This window comes from Gadus morhua, chromosome 21, assembly GCF_902167405.1.
Source record: "Gadus morhua chromosome 21, gadMor3.0, whole genome shotgun sequence".
In the NCBI taxonomy this organism is placed as follows: Eukaryota; Metazoa; Chordata; class Actinopteri; order Gadiformes; family Gadidae; genus Gadus; species Gadus morhua.
Window position 1 is genome coordinate 14746667 of NC_044068.1, and position 12453 is coordinate 14759119.

At 47.1% G+C, this 12453-nt stretch overlaps 1 protein-coding gene across 1 annotated transcript in view; it reads left to right on the forward strand.

Moving 5' to 3' along the window:
- Window positions 1-39: 39 nt before the first annotated feature.
- wasf1 (WASP family member 1) overlaps window positions 40-12453 on the forward strand; it is a gene marked incomplete in the record, with an annotated part of 45517 nt that continues 33103 nt past the window's right edge. Inside the window, 1 exon segment of the mRNA XM_030344606.1 lies at window positions 40-419.

Genomic DNA, 12453 nt, shown 5'->3' on the forward strand with positions numbered 1-12453 from the left:
AGCAGTTGTACGGGACGCTCCAGCGCTCCAACAATAGAGTGGTGCGTACCATTATGTCAGTTCGCAATAGGTGCATCTCCACAAGATCAAACGTGGTTTCACTTACTTTGCATTAAGAAAATCTGAAATTGTAAATGTGTACTAAAGCAGTGGATATGCCTGCCGCAATGTATGGGATCTACTTGATTGCAGCCGATTAATTACCCTTAACACTACATTCGTTTCTGTGGATCCCTTTCTGAAGGGAGTGACTTGATCCATCTCCACTGCTGCTTTTTACCAGGACTCCTTTTACACAGGGTATCAGTGGCACTTCTAATATGGACCCAGGCTGGAGATTGCGATTACTAGATACGATTGAACGCTCTTAACTCACTAGGAATGGGAAGAAAATAAGACGAACCGAACACACTTATCAGGTAGGCGTCATGCAATAATGCAATTCAACGAATAACTTCTTCATTTCAGGTAACATGCCTACTCTAGAAACAGTTACTAATGGTTGCTTGCAGATTTGCAATGTTGGTAGTATTTCAACAGAGCTCTAACCATCAATATACGCTGGCACAGGTGACAAGTGTTAAATGCAATTTATAAACGTTATGACGTAAAAAGAAATGCAAACAGTGTTACATTTCACCAATTTAAAGTTCCCTTGCGACATCGCGAATGTTGTGTATACATTCACAAATTGTATAACTGTATGTGAACAGTATGCTCCCCTTTTGCACAAACTGCATTAGATGCATTGGCATTCCGGACAATTTAATGCAGAGCGATAACATGCATAGATCGTCCTCCTGTCCATTTTAAGCAACACTTTATCGTTCAAGTGTAGTAAAAAAAGAAGAAAGATTAGGTTTGCGAGTTGAGACGCTGTTGTACAACCAATAGCTTTTGCATGGCGCGACTACATTTTTCCCACGAAGAAAGCATCGCCTTGCCGAGAGAGGATAGGGACTGGGGTCGTATTCCAAGCTCTCTGGGTTTGCAGTAAAGGGGGGATGGTAGCCCCTCAGCCTAATGAACAAAATGCTCTGTGGTATTTGGAAACGTAATGTTATTTCAAATGTTATAGGGAAAACTGACCCGGAAAAAAAAGCAGGGTCATAGAAATACATATTTTTGTTAGCGGTATAGGAACCCATATAACGAAATCACACAGAGTCCCATCTGGTTCTGCAGCTGGAACACAGTGCAAGACATTTGACCAGAACGTGAAATGGGCATGGAAGTGTATCGTTATTTGTCCTCTGCATTGATAAAAAGGGTTGAAACATACTGCTATCTTTAAATGTACCAAAAGCAAGCTTTCCAATCTCCCGTTGCATTGACTGTTGCAACAAACTCTCATATTGACCAATTTTGGAAAAAAAAGCTAGAAATGATACCCGCTTTGAACATTGGATTAGCAGACAAAAGATGAAGTGACATAATGCTGCTGCATTGGGTATTGCATCAGAGCAAAATCAATACTATTGGAAGCTTAACAGATCACAAGGAATACCCACATCATTCCCAACGTATTTTATTAATCACAATGCAACAGGTAATCTGTGGCCATCAGAAACAGACTCAAGGCAGTGGGACTTGTCCCTAGGTGTATGGAACTAACACCTGGGACTTGATGCACTGTACTAGTCATATAATGCCAATGCACTGAGCAATAGTAAAGGTTGCCACAGACAGTAGCCTAGGTCATGTTGTTGTATAGGCAAACAACAGCCTTGACCTCTCAGACTAAATAGACTGATGGGGCTGCAGCTGTTACAAGTTTGCTGCTCTGCCCACCAAACATAGGAGACTAGAGCAGGCCTATTGATGGATTTAACTCACATGATCCTTGCATCTATGTTCCGGCGCCAAATGCCTTTATTTGACTGAGTTACCAATATTCGGTCAACGGAGAAAGACACGTTTGAAAATGTCATGCATAACTCAAAGAGAATCCCATCCATTATCTTCTGCTTAAATCCTGACTTAAATCATCTCCTATGCTCATCATCAGTCATGTGTCGTATTCTTCTGTGTTGTGTGTTTGGTTTGAAAGTATGCATCTCGTTCGCTTATAACGTGCAATTGTTTAAGGTCATGCCATATTTTTTAAGTATGGCAAGGGGGGTCCCTTAAATCAAGGGACCCCCCTTGATTAAAGGGACCTCTTCTCCAAACGGTACAAAAGTGATATTTCAGTAGTGGCGTTGCAACTTGCAACCCATGATCTCCTTGGACCTTTTGAAGGCCACGGACCTTGTCAGAATCTGGCTGAACCTGTCTTTTTTGGCATTTGCTTTCATTACAATCTACTAGCAGAGAGGAATGGGGAAGGCAAACACACACAACTATGGTGTCCGACACTTAAGACTTTCAGGATTCTTAGTTAAGGAATATAATGCATAATACATGTCAATAGCTCTTCTTAAGATAATGTTCATTGAAACAGGGATCGGATTTTCCCATCTCCCTCTGAGGAGATAGGACAAAGAGACACGCTGACCTGGGCTCTCTGTGAACACAAACCAATGTCCTTGGTATCTCACCCTGTCCTCGTATAGCTTTTTATCCTTTTCGCGCAAGCAACCATATACAGCCTCCATAAAACATGGATGAAGAGCAGAAGGTATGAGACGGAAATAAACAGAAAACGTATTTCTTCTTCTTTAGGTGCACACATCGATTATCAGTCAGCTGTTTATAACCCAAGCCGTGATCTCAGCTAATTGGGGTTCTCTAAATAGAGCGCAACTCAATTCAGAGTGTTTCTTCTTAAGGGGGCAACATTCCAGCACAAATCCTAGTTTTTGTTTTTCTATCTCCATCGCTCTCTCTCTGCCTCTCTGGGCTCCTGAGGCCGCTCGCGGTAGAGCGAGCTTTGGCATCTCTCCTGCAGAGGCTTATTGGACCTCTCTTACTTGTTGACATTTCTATGATCCTCTGCCAGTCCTCTGCCACTCTGGTTATCCAATGCCAGCGACGAGAACAATGTTTGTCTCCCTCTTTCTCCCTCCCTCTGTCTCTCTTGTTTTCCCCCAGAGTCTTATTTGCTTGCTTGCTCATGACGAGAGGGGCTGATGGCATGACACAGAGAATAATAATAATATAAAAGAGTTCAGCGAAACATAAAAGGAAAGAGTGCAAGTGGAAAACAAGGAACATCAGTGACTGCTGCCTGCTCACATGAAGTTAATGCGGGCAAAGGGATTCCGGGAAAGAGGACGGAGATGTAGTGAGAGAGACAGAAAGGGAGCGGGATGGTGTGTGTGTCGGCGTTCGTGCATGGCCTGGATAAGGAGTTCCTCTCTGTGGCTCCACTATCTCCCAGCTGTTGCGATCATGCACGGCCTCCCGTATACACAAGAGGCCATTGTTGTCCCTCACTGGCCCTGGCCACGGGCTCCATAATGCCGCCTCTGTCTGCGGTCTTTGCCCGGACCCACGGCGGGGCACCAGGGCTTGGTTCAGCCTCGGTTCTGACTGGTGGCCCTTGTGTCTCTTCCGCCTCTGCCACCGCCTCCATCGCCACCTTCCTGGCTTTCCCCACAACTTTCTCAGCCTGGCCTGGCACTGCGTGGCCCTTCTTCTCCTCAGAGGCCAAGGTGCCAACACACTGAGTTTTTAGCCAACTATACCATGGAGTATCTATGAGGGTCCGCTCTCAGTGTATTCGCGTTCCATGTTGGTTCTATATTTTGTATCAAGCAGTGGTGGTAAGGCAGTCTTATTACTCTTCCTAAACAAACGGCCCGTTCTTCCTGTTCTAATGTCTTCCCCGCTCCGCCGCAGTGATTCTAGTCATTTCTCACACACCACTCTCTTTCTTTCAACCCTTTGCTTTTTGTTTAGTTTTTTCCCCCTGCATCATCGTTCTCCCATGGGCGAAGAGGGCGTCGCTGTCAACGGCATCTCCGAGCAAGTTGACAGGGACACTCAGAAATAAACCTGTCTCATTGTTGTTCTCCCATGTGACTGCCACCTTACCATCCCCCACCCCCCCCACCCTGATCCCTGCCTCTTCCTCTTATGTACCTCTTCCCTCTCATCTCCTCCTCCTCCTCTCTTATGTCTTCTATCAAAGTTTTAAAGTGCAAGTGGTGGTTTATTTATATTGCTTGGCTGCGTCTCCTCCACTGTCACTCGTGCGTCTGTCACAGTAGGCCCCCCTGCCGCAGAGGGCCGGGGTCGGGCCCGGCATTGCACCACAGCGCCCCCACTGGTCTCTGCTGGTAACACAGCTGCTGTGTTGCAAAGCACTCGCAGTGTGAACTGTGCTACCGCTTGTTTCATGATAAGCCCTACTAGAGAGTCTCCCACTCATACCATGTTAAGCTCAAAGGTAAGCTAAAATACTTTGATACTATAAGGGCGTTGCGTTAAGTAAATATCTTTATTAAATGACTTTAGGGACTATTACTTAAGAATTATTTCCCTGCTTTGGATCACTTATGTAAACACTGATCCCTTCCATCCTAAAGTTCGGTTCTTTTAAGGAAACATCCTCAGCAGGAAGTAGTCTGCAGCCAAAGTCTTGTGGGCAGACTGGTTTCAATGAATGGCTTAAAGGCTTGGATTTAGAGATGCACCGATTGCAAAATTCTTGGCCGATACCGATTTCCGGTTTTTAAGGAGGTCTGACCTGCCAAAACCGGTTTTTCCGATACCGATTTTCTAAGAAATAATTATAATCATATAATATGTTGATAGGTTTTCAATGTAGTGAGTCCCCGGGACCCACAGGTGGCGAGTTGGGTGGGTCCCTGAGAAATTCAATGGGTCCCGACTCCCCAGTTTAAAAAATGTGTTTCTTTTTTATTATTATTCTATTTCTTAAATGAAATTAATAGTGTTAAACTCAATACATGAAATTGTCATCTGAAAAGCGCAGCCATTTGTATGTGGTGAGCCACTGCTTCAGAAAAGTTCGCTTTTTTTGGGAGGAACATGTAGAAGGTTGAGGCAATTCTTCTGCAGTGGGCTCATCAGGCTCAGTAGAGGGGGAGGCAGAAGTAGGTACAGGCAATGTTGAGGTACTCTCTCTAGGCTGATCAGAGTCAGGGAGGAGTGCAGAGGTAGTGGGGACAGAAAATGCAGCTGCAATAGTTTGCTGACCTGCAATAGGTTTCATCTTTTTCTTTGGTGGTATTTTTGCGTTCTCTCTTCTCTGCCTGTTTCTCGAGAAAAACGGGATCTCGTTGGAAGCGCGATGTATGCGCAGGCGCCGTTTGGGCATAACAATATGTAGGCTGCCGTTCAATGTAGTTTTCATCACCACCACCGGATTATGTTTCATTTATTTCATTACAGCACGTCCCCTAAACGTTACAACATAATCGACACGAATGAGCACAGCATCGAGCAGTGGAAACGTGGGTTTATTTACTATGAAGTTTGTATTTTTAATTGTTGAAATGAAATCAGCGGTGACGAGCTAGTTGTTTTGGTAGCGGCTAAATTAGCATGTCGCGATACTTTGAACAGGGGATCACGTCTGCGCCGAGTAGATGCGCAGAGGGTTGAAACAGTGCTTGTCTGGTCTGCTCACAAGAAGGTTTCTTTGGCCAGTTACTGTGATTAAACACGAGTTGTTTAATGTTCACAATGTATCGTTTTTCATGGGGAAAATTAGATGCGTCCCCGGGACGCATGGATAGTGAGTTTAGTGCGTCCTTTCAGATTTGAATGCGTCAGGGACGCAGGACGCGTACCTAGCAACATGATCCCCCACGGCTTATTTTTGACTTGCAAGCATTACAAACAGCGTGTTTTGGGTCGTCCTGGCACACAGTGAAATAAGTCCAAATCAGCGACATGTTTTTCTTCCCGCGCTCTGGGCGCCTTGAGCTGCTACGCACCGCGCATGCGGGTGAGTTTGATCGGCCGAAAACCGGAAATTACGACAGTGACCGGCAGGTCACCGATTGTGGCCGATTGGATACAAAACCGGCTTTTTTAATCGGCGGCCGGTTGATCGGTGCATCTCTACTTGGATTGTCTAATTGTTTGTTCGCAGCCTCGGTAAACAGCTGTCTGTTTGCTGATGGAGCTGCAGACGGCAACCTTCAGGACTCATCAATCAGCCTGGAGTCCTAAACCACGGCGGCCCCCGGGGAACACACCCTGGTAGTTGGCATCAGTTTGGACTTGTTCTGAATTTCTAGTTATTTAATTGAAGCAGTCATTCTGTCATTGGTATTTTTGCTGTGGGATGAGATGGGATGAGATGGAATGAGATGAGATGCGAGCCAGATCCCGAGCTGTGGCTCGCTTAGTTTGGACACCACCATGCGAGTGTGGGGTGACGTTTGCGTGCCGCCTGACTGGCTGTCAGACTAGATCGCCGTTATTCCCCCGCACTGCACCTAATAAGAAGGATCTGAAGGGGTTGCAATGTCTATTATGTTGGTGTCATGTCACAACCACCGATTACACCAAACAAAACAAAGTCATCCTTATTTTCGGGAGTGTGAGTGAAGAAAACAAACGGCCGACCCTTGATTTGATTGCTGTAGCTGTTCTGATGTTGCTGTTCTGCACTCGTATCTGTTTGTTTTGCCCTTGAAGTACTGCTTGTGCAGCGCTTTACGTTTTGTTGTTTCAAAAGTGGTCGCACGCTTTGACTCACTTGCAAGTTCTTTTGAATACAAAAAAGAAGGGCTAGCTGTACATTTTAGTTAGTCGGTAACCATAGACCTGATCTGGACAATTACTGTGATCTCCAAGGGGGAAAATGAATGGGCAGCCATGCCAGAGGCCGCAGGGGGTGAAATGGTGTCAGGCTTCGTTTCTCCATTGCCAGGTATTAGGAAAACCCGAGAACCAGGGTTTCGCATGGCGGGCCCGACCCGTTCCCTCCACAAAGAGCTCCACCACTGCAGACACAATAGGGTCAGTTAGGGCCTGCGTGCGGATGCCGCGCCCCCAGCTGTCATTATCATGCCTGCCTACGAGTGAACGTAGTCCGATACTCTCCGTCTATCTTCCTCCTCATCCCTGCCTTTTTTCCTCTTTCTGTTTCTAACCACACAGCATCAAGTTTAACCCATGAACAGTGGGATACTGTAGCCTTTGTATCAATGGATCCAGCTACTAAGTGTGTGTGTGTGTGTGTGTGTGTGTGTGTGTGTGTGTGTGTGTGTGTGTGTGTGTGTGTGTGTGTGTGTGTGTGTGTGTGTGTGTGTGTGTGTGCTTCCATTTTGCACATGCGGTGCCAACATCAGTGTGCCTGCAATAAAGACCTCTGTTGTGTTTACATGCCAAGTGGGTGCAGGGCCCCTTCACAGGGCTGGAGGTGAGAGGTTAGAGTGGTCAAGGGGGTCAAGACATTATTTAATATGGGTAGGACCCTTACCCACTAAACCTATCCCTAGCCCTCACCCGTAGGCTAATGCTATGTTATAATGCGTATTACATCTTTAACTGATGTTAATTAATGGTTGATTAAAGATACACTGATTGGTCAGGTCTTAATCTACTGTAAATTTGCTCAAAAGGAGGCAGGTGCAGTCTACTTGAAACTGAAATTTTCACGGCACATTTCACTCAAATAATGGCTCTTAAATGTAACCTAATGCACTCTTAACTCTTTTATGTGTCCTCGATAACATAAGTCATTTCAAAACGCAATGAGGTCACTTCCAAAGTGCCATGCTGCAGCTGCTCTGGACATTTATTTTACAACATTTGAATATGCAAAGTTAAGCAAACCACTGATCCCATAACGGGTATCAGCATCTCCCTCTCTCTTTCAATCTCTCTTCCCTTTCCAGTCACTACTCTGCTCTCACATCGTGCGAGCAGAGTAGTTCCCCAACTGTTCATTTTAATATTTCCTCTCTCTCTCTCTCCCCCTTTCCTTCTCTCTGTCTCTCTGTCTCTCGCACCCTTCCACGCCCGGGCTCCCTGTCTTTTCCACTGATTGGGTTCCATTGATCCAGAACGTTGGATGCCTCAGGTTGCCGTGGCGATGTGATGTTGAGTGATAGGGGGCCCGGGAGATGCGAGGCGTGCTGCGTTTATCATGTCAGCTACTGTAAGGCCTTTGTGTCAGGACTCAGGACGTCTGTATTCAATTACAGACGACGCAGCCCTTCCCATTAGGATTTTCATCAGCACTCATTTTTCTTCTCGCACCCCCGGCCCGTCAAGGGCAGGAGAGCGGGTGTGGGGGGGGGGGGGTGAAGTAGCGTCGGACCGGCGAGGAAGAAGGAAGAGCGTTTGTTAGGGGGACGAGGAATAAACAGGCAGGAGAAGAAAAAAGATGGAGCCAGCCGGAGAGAGGAGAATGCATGCAATTGAAGGGATGCGCTGTTTGCTCATCAGTCTGAGGCGCATAGCAGGCGCACATGTGCTGGGGGGGGGGATTGCATACAGATTGTCCCTCCTCCAACCCTTTCATCCTCCCTGCCTCTACTGTACTGCTGCTGAGGCGGCGGCGGAGCGGAGAGAAATACATTCCCATCCCATTCCCGGGAACGGGGGTATACGCTGAACAACGATGCCACGACGGGATCCTTCAATCCTTAACAGGCTCTCTCTCTAATGCGTGACTGCTTCCCTCTCTCCTTCAGTGCTCACAAGGAACATGATTGGATGCAAGTGGGACACCCACTCCTCTCAAATGGCGAAAAAACGGAATCTCTTAAATGAATGAAAGAAGGGAAGAAGAGAGGAACGCGGCGGTGGCCAAGGGACGCTCAGGGGCGGAGGCGCGGTCGGAGAGGAAGCGAGCTCTTTAGCATCTTAATGTGTTTGACCACAATTTCTCAGCAGGGGTCCCTGTGTACACAGACTACTGCCGCCTTAAGTGAGAAGCCAATATTTAGCAGTTCATTTGCCGTTCGCAGCAAGGGTCCCCGCCGGCCCGCTTTGCATCTCCCCCCTCATCTCCAGGAGGCAGGATCAGTCTTGGACCGTGACCAGTTGGGAAGGCGATCTGTAGCGGCGCGGCCTGCCGACCCAACCCATCGGTGTGGGTTCACTATAGCGTTTCCCACGGGAGTTGTGTTGGAAACAAATATCCACCAGAGACGTCTGATAACATGAATCCAGGGATTTTTCCTTTTTTTTTTAACTGCATTAATCCGGTGCTCTCTGAAAGGGAAATTAATAGGATGGATCTGTTCTTATTTAGTTTTATTAAGATCTGTCTCTTTATAAAGGAGTACGCTGTTATATTTTAGGCTTTATTCTAAGAGTGAACCGATAGTTTGGCTTTATTATAAATGTGTGCTTTTTCATATTAACTGTGATGCACTTCCAGTCTTCCACTTTGAAAGCAGTTAATGAGGAACACCATATTGCAATTGCTCAAATACATCTGCCCCTATATGATGGCAGAAGAGTAACACAGCCAAGCTAAAAGAGTTTGCATTAAGTAATTTCAACCGGCTGGTATTTTTATTGAAGTAGGCCTGTGTTTTAATAAAGTTAATTATTCAGCTTTGCGTCCAACACTTTTATTCAAACAGTTCTTTCAACATCAACTGACCCAACAAAGGAAAAAACTCCTTTAATGCAGTCAGTGAATACGTTTGATACATTCTGTTATTTTCTGTCATCTTGGTGGTCCTCCGTTAGGCAACTACAGCATTGATGGGAGAGTATCTTTATCTGGCAGCCAGTGGCTCTTGGCATGTGTCCGTCAGGCCCTCATGGCGGCGTCCCGTCTCAGGGGAGCAACATGTGAAGCAAGCATTTCAGCAAGCTTACTCTCCCTTTGTCTCTGATGTTCAAGGGTGACTGTGCAACATCAACTTCCCACGATGTGTTGAGATAGAGACTCCCTTTATGAATGAACCAGAGCTTCTGTAGAGAACTCCTGGCAGAGGTTGTAGACAATTGACATGTCAATCTGAGATAGCATGGCTCAATAATGACTTGGTATCGCAAGCTGTGGCCTTCACCTGTTCGGCCTTAGACGTTTTTTGTGTTTAAGGGTCCACACATTGAACATCAAGTCCCTGCTAGCTGTGTTTGGGTTTCAGTGATAAGATACACTACTTCCAAGTACACACAGCTTCACCCTCTTCCGTCTGAGCCCTGTGAGGAGGCAACTCAGGCAAGGCAGCTGAATGGCGGGTGGGCGTTTTTGGAGTATTTCGTCTATTCTCTGGCCTACTGTGTTAGCGTTTGGGCGACATGAAATACGCGCCAGCCTCGCCGGTAGAGACAGCCCATGGGAAAGGGGCCAAGGACACAACGATCCTTCTAAGACAAGAGCTTCTCTTACATAATCCATTCCATTTATAGGTCCCAGTGTATAGCAACAGTGTGGTGCTATGCTCGTATTACATAAGTGGGAGGAAAAGGAGTGCGACGCACAACTCTTGAACGATGCACTCATATCGGCTGTTAATGGACGGTGACGGTTATCCATTTTGTCCATGGCCCCTTTGCCCTTCCTGTTGGGCAGTGGGATGCCTATGTTGGTTAACAATTGCACACACACACACACGCACACGCACACGCACACACACACTCTGTGAGTGTCCCTTTGCGTGCAGAGCTCCGGTGCCTCAGAAAGATTGTGGATGTGTGAATATGACTATTTCCTCTGAGGCGCCTGAGTGTTGTCAGCCATCCAGCTAGGCGAGCGCTGACTACAGAGCCATGCTAGAATCCCTCATCCACTCCACTAGTGCCCTGCTTTCATCAAACCCCCTCTGGCTAATGACCGACCCAGCGTCGTGTTAACATGGAAGATTACAGAAAAGATCTCTGCAATCATCACTATTTTGAAAGAGAGCTGACGTCAATTGGTTTGTCCTTTGATAGAGTGAGAGTGTTTGTCTACTTGTTCTCAAAGCAATGTTTCGTTGGCGTTAGGATAGTAGCCTAAGGCTGCAGAGTAATCAAAGACTTGAAGCCTTGAAGAAGAATCAATGTGAATCTCCAAGTTGATCCCAACCATCGCCCTCAGTTGACTTTCCTATCTGGCATTTAAATATATAAAGGATGACATTCATGGTCTAGGCCAAACGTCATGGCCACGTGTCCGTGGCCATGACGTGCATGCACTCGCATGAGTAGGTTCGGGGGGGGGGGTTTCCCTTTAATCAGCAGGCTGCGGGTTGTGAGCTTCTGCGGGTTTCATTTTATGCAAACCAAAGACTATATTGTTCATTATGAAACGTCACTAATTTATTAGAGTGTACAAGTAGGAAGACGAAAACAAAAGCTTTTCTTCCATGAAAACGTCACATTATGAGGGCATGACGAATTAGGGAAGGACAGGATTTTCAAACCAAAAATGATTCAGCCACGCTTTCAAAAGTCTCAATTGTAGGGGTTCTTGGATGCTGTGCACGCTATGCATAAACGCGCAAAACCAACACATTTCAAAACTAGAACATATCGGTGTGTATGTGGCATAGAACGTAGCCTATTGCTTAGATCAGCAATCGGTGTAACTCTGTTGTCTCGGTTACCGTCTTTTGTTTTTATTCTCGCGTTTAACGCGTGATGCTCCACTTGGCTGCCGATGTGTCGTTATCGAGCACGCGCTATCTGTAGGTGAAGCTGCATATTATCGGTCTGATTCAGCGTTGTCTAATTATCAAAGAGGTTGGAAAAAGGCTACACCGGCCCAACCCTACGCTTGAGTAATAGCTTGTTTTTATACTAGAGGCTCCCTGATCATGCGCATCCCGTGCACATCCCATTACCCCTCATCCATCAGAGTGATGGAGCGCCAGCTAAGCGCACTGCAGCTAACCCGGCGCGCTGCTACCCAGCCTGGGGGGGCCGCAGGCGGGCGCCCACGTGTCGGCTAAAGCCAGGGCTCGGGCGGGGGGGGACCCGTATTACCGCGGCGGTTGAAGTCAGGAGGTCAAGTCGGTGCACGTTATGTAAATGTTAGCCGCGGCTCTGGGGGACACGGGCCTGGTTTGCGTGGCTGAACCTTTGAAGGAGTGATGGGTCCTGACAGACAGGCCCCGGCGACACCCGACGAACACCGCACCCCGGCTTCCCCCGCCTGTCGGATCCCTCTATGTGGGCTCTCTCTTGTTCGGAAAAAACAAAGGCCATCCCTCTAGTCTTTCTCCTCGTCCCCGCCCACTGCACTCTATTCCCTTATTGTGCTTTCAACACGCTCGGGAATAATGGAGCAATTACATGTCCGCCCGGTCTCTTGTCCGTTTTGCCTTCCAGAAGAAGTCTTGGCGTCCTCTGACCCCCACTTGATGGGCGTCTCGGCCCGGTCCTATGGCGTGTTTAACGGCGGAGTGAAACGTTGGGCTGGGTTGTAAAGTGTCGACGGATCTCCACAGTTCAATGCTGGATAAAAGAAAGGGTGCAGAAATCCTTGTCAAACCGTGTTATTTCAGTCTTGTGTGTGTGTGTGTGTGTGTGTGTGTGTGTGTGTGTGTGTGTGTGTGTGTGTGTGTGTGTGTGTGTGTGTGTGTGTGTGTGTGTGTGTGTGTGTGTGTGTGTGTGTGTGTGCGCGCTGGGATTTGT